Source organism: Trichechus manatus, unplaced genomic scaffold (assembly GCF_000243295.1).
Source record: "Trichechus manatus latirostris isolate Lorelei unplaced genomic scaffold, TriManLat1.0 scaffold00221, whole genome shotgun sequence".
Lineage (NCBI taxonomy): Eukaryota > Metazoa > Chordata > Mammalia > Sirenia > Trichechidae > Trichechus > Trichechus manatus.
Window position 1 is genome coordinate 2,719,397 of NW_004444157.1, and position 4,644 is coordinate 2,724,040.

Consider the following 4,644-nt stretch of genomic DNA (forward strand, 5'->3'; position numbering starts at 1 on the left):
CCAAAGGTTTGATGGGAAGCCTAGGGGACAGTGAGTTGAAGATAATGGTGATGGAATAATTTGGAAGCGGATAGTGAGAATAGCAGCACAGCTGGAAGAATGAAATCGATGTCACTGAATTGTACATGTAGAAACTTTCAAAATGGTTTAACTTTGGCTATGTTTATTTTCACCAAAAAAAAAAAAGTTTGAGTAGGGAGAGGGTTGACATGTCATGGGGTTGTTAACCAATGTCATAAAACAATACGTGTACTGACTGTTTAATGATAAACTATTTGTTCTGTAAACCTTCATCTAAAGTACAATAAAAAAATTTTTTAAAAAAGTAAAGGATTTAAGTACCCTATTCACCAGATATTAGCTTGGTGACCTTGAGTCACAACCTCTCTGGTTCACAGTTTCCCCATGTGAAAAATTGAGATAGAAGTGCTTCTGTTACAGAGCTGTTGAGAGAATTCAAATAAAAGCATAATTTTTTTGTAAAAATCTAAATGTTCTATAACTGTAAAGGAATATCAGAGGATTACCCATTTATATCTTGGAATCACCTAGGTAAGGACTTTCAATTAGGATATCCACTGTAATGATATCCTAATTGCCCTAATGATTACCCTGTCCAGATTTGACTTCAAGGGGGGAGCTTGTTGCCCCAGCTCTTAGAAGTGCTATCAGCAGACAGCCTTCAGCTTTTAACTATTTCAGCCACTGCCTTCCCTGCACAGACATGCCTCATGCCCTTCGCTGGGAGGCCCACATTCAATGACTGGTTAGGCAAAGAAATATATTAAGGCCCAGAGTGGAAGCAGGGAGACCAGTCAAGATGCTATTATAGTTGTTCAGTTGAGAGATGATGGAGGCTTGGCCTAGACTAGTGGAGATGGGTGGATATATGAGTGGGAACTCACAGGAGAAATAGGGTCAGGAAATATAAAGATTTAGGAATGATCTGCATAAGGGCATGGGACTAGATGAGATTACCTGCCTAGGTTATGGGAACTTGGCTCTCTGTATCACTCATGTATAAAGAACTGTGTTTGTTCATCTCACAGTTGTACAGTTGTAGAAATATAGCACTTCATCAACCTTATCACTTAAATCTAGTAACTAGACTATTTAGAGAGAGGTCTCATTAAAATGAAAGGATTTGGGGTTTTGCTATTATTTTCTTTAAGCTAATAATTACAGAGCTCCTATCTCCCCCACCCCCACCCCAAAAAAAAAAACATTGCTGTTGAGTGAATTCTGACTCATAGCGACCATATAGGACAGAGTAGAACTGCCCCATAGGGTTTCCAAGGAGTGGCTGGTGGATTTGAACTGCCGACCTTTTGGTTAGCAGCAAAACGCTTAACTACTAGCACCACCAGGGCTCCAAAATAATTGTCGAGAGTCTCGTCCCTGGATGGTCTCGAACCACCAACCTTTCAGTTAACAGCCAAATGCTCTAACCGATTGCACCACAGAGACAGACTATCAAGTGCTAAATGATGTATGTGCATCTTATCATTTAATTCTCATAAAAAATCTAGGTGGGCACTACTGTCATCCTCATCCGGATGAGGAAACAGGTTCAGAGAAGTGAAGCAATTTTGTCAAGATTACACAGCAATTGTTGAAAGTGATCTCACCAACATTTATCTTCCACATGCAATATATTATGATAACAACAGTACTGGCAGCCATTAATGGAATACCTAGTATGTCCAGGTGCAGTGCTAAAGTGTTTTATATGGCTTTTCTCATCTCATAGAAACCCTACTTATCATTCCCATTTTACAGATGAAGAAACTAAGGCTTAGAGACTCTAAGTAATGTGGCCAAAATCTCACAGCTAATAAATGACAGAGTACCAGTTTCAAATCCACATTTGTCTTACTCCAGAGCTTATACTCTTTGCCACTATGTTATACTGCCTTCCACCTCTTACAACCTTAGTTAAATAAAAAGGAAAAATTTCCCCAGAAGGGAAAATAAATCTCCCCAAATGCTAAGCATAACATTAAAAATGGTGGGTATTTCAATTCATCTTTTTACAAGTGTACAACTAATTGACAGAAACTACAATAATCGACTGTACCCTTTAACCAATGTGATAGTTCCATCACCATTAACCATCCCCCACCCCTTGGCGAAATTTGTGTGATAGATATGTTTACAACAATGTTCAAAAAAAAAAAAAAGAGTAGCTGCTGAGGCTGCTTATGTACAATCAAAAATCTCATGGGATTTGGTTTCTTAGTTTAGAGGTTTAGGGTCATGATTTCATGGGACAGCCCAGTTAATTGGCCTAATAACGTGTTTAGTGCTTCTGTTCTACCTCCTAGTTTGATGCTTAGAGCCTGGGGTCTTAATAGCTTGCAGGCAGCCATTCAGGGCACAACAATTGGTCTCTATTCGCCTGGAACAACAGAGGAAGAAGGAGAGTCAGGAACAGGAGGAGGATGTGGAATACGTGTCTAATTGCCTCCATGAACAACTGCCTCCTTTGCCATGAGACCGGAAGAACTGGATGGTGCCTGGCTACCATTACTAAACATTTTGATCAGAGATTCCATAGAAGAATCCTGATCAAAACGGGGAAATGCAGAACAGAATTTCAAATTCTCATGGACTCCAGACTTCCTGGAGCCATGAAGGTTGGATGAACCTCTGAAAATATTATCCTAAAATAATCTTTAAACCTTATACCAAAAATATCCCATGAAGTCTTCTTAAAACCAAGCAATAGTTTAGCTTAATTAGTAAAAAAAAGTCTGCATTGCGCATTATGCTCTTTTAAGATCTATATGGGGTTAAATTGATAATAGCAACTCTAAAGATTAGATAGGAACCTCAGGTGGCACTGAATTTATGTGTATGGGGGGGAGAAACAATTCAGAAAGGGAGAGTAAGAATGGTCTCGCACAAGTTGAAAAATGTAATCAATGTCACTAAATTGTACATGTAGAAGCTATTGAATTGGTGTATGTTTTGCTGTGTATATTCTCAACAACAAAATAAATAAAATATTTTGAAAATGATGAGTATTTAAAAAAATAAATTTGATTAGAAATAAGCTGAAAGTGATTATTAAAAATCAACAAGCTATTTGGAAAGCATCTGTTCAAATATTTTCTAAAGCTGTCAGCTTTACATGAGCAATGGTAAAAATGTGACACTGAATTTGCCTCTGAATCTAAATTGTATTTGGGTGTGAACCATAACCGACCAACATGGGACTGAATACTTGTGAGGACAGTGTTTTGAACCACTTACTGGACTTGAAGATTCCTGTATTAGCCGTTTTGGAAAGACCAGGGGATGTCTCAAAGGCAAGGAGATTTATTTGATTGAGTCCAATAACCCTCAGTTTGACTTCAACATAAAGGTACACCTGCAGTTTCTCTTCTGTCACTCAGTTTTTTGGCTCCCAAGGAAAGGGTTTCTAAACATGTCATAAATATATCTAAACTCAGGCATGGAATGAGCACATGCAGTATCCACAGCACATTAATAATAATTTCCCTGGGGACACCAAATTGTTTTGAATGTTTTGAATGAGTCTTGTGTGGAAATCTAAGGATGAACAAATTTATCTCTAGAAGTTCCTTAAATATTCAGTTGATCTGTTTGATTTTCTTAAAACAGCAGAGTCTGAAACTTACTAGATAGTCAATAAATATTTGTTGAAATAAGCAATGAACCTTCAAAACTTCAAGCCAAAATAATGTCTAGTAGCATGAATTTGAGGGTAGTGGTAGTTCAGTGGTAGAATTCTTACCTCCCATATGGGAGACCCGTGTTTGATTTCTGGCTAATTCACTTCAAGCACAGCCACTATTCGTCTGTCAGTGGAGTCTTGGTGTTGCTTTGGTGCAGAACAGATTTCAGCAGAGCTTCCAGACTAAGACAGACTAGGAAGAAAGGCGTGATAATCTACTTCTGAAAAGCAGCCAATGAAAATCTATGGCGCACAATTGTGCATGGGGTCGCCATGAGTTGAGGGTTGACTCAACAGTATCTAACAACAACAGTGTGATTGTTTTTTTTAAATGAATCTTTTTTTTAAAATAATATTTTATTGAGTTTTTGGTAGGGAGGTTTATATAGCAACTCAGGTTCGCATTTGACAATTTCCACACAAATTGCTCAGCAACGTTAGTTACCTTTATCACAATGCATCAACATTCTCTTTAATTGTGTTCTGTTTGTTCCCTTTCCAATACTCTAGTTTCCCTGCCCACTTATCTTCTCATCCTTGCTTTTGAGTAATTGTTGACCTTCTGGTCTCATACTGATGGTTTTTAAGTAGGACACCAATCTTATGGGTAAAAAACAACAACAAAAAACTCCAATGTCCCTAAGTCAAATCCAACTCATAGTGACCCTATAGGACAGAGTAGAACTGCCCCATAGGGTTTCCAAGGCTGTAAATCTTTAGGGAAGCAGACTGCCACAACTTTCTCTCACAGAGCAGCTGGTGGGTACAAACCATAGATCTTTCAATTAGCCTAGTGCTTTAACCACTGCACCACCAGGGCTCCTTTATTTTATGCGCCACTCTGCTATTTTACTAAAAGGTGATCTCAGGGATAAGCTTGGTTCTAAGCTTAAAGAGTGTCTCAGGGAGTATTCTGTTTACTGTTTCAGTTTGTCTGGGTTTAT

At 38.3% G+C, this 4,644-nt stretch overlaps 1 protein-coding gene and 1 non-coding gene across 2 annotated transcripts in view; one reads left to right on the forward strand and one right to left on the reverse strand.

The window, feature by feature from the left end:
* The window catches only part of IL1RAPL2 (interleukin 1 receptor accessory protein like 2), a 1,202,505-nt gene that overhangs the window by 995,441 nt on the left and 202,420 nt on the right, over positions 1 to 4,644 (forward strand). The gene's annotated exons all lie outside the window — the stretch shown is intronic.
* On the reverse strand, positions 1,394 to 1,467 carry TRNAN-GUU (transfer RNA asparagine (anticodon GUU)). Its single transcript has one exon. It is a non-coding gene; the product is annotated as a tRNA-Asn (tRNA).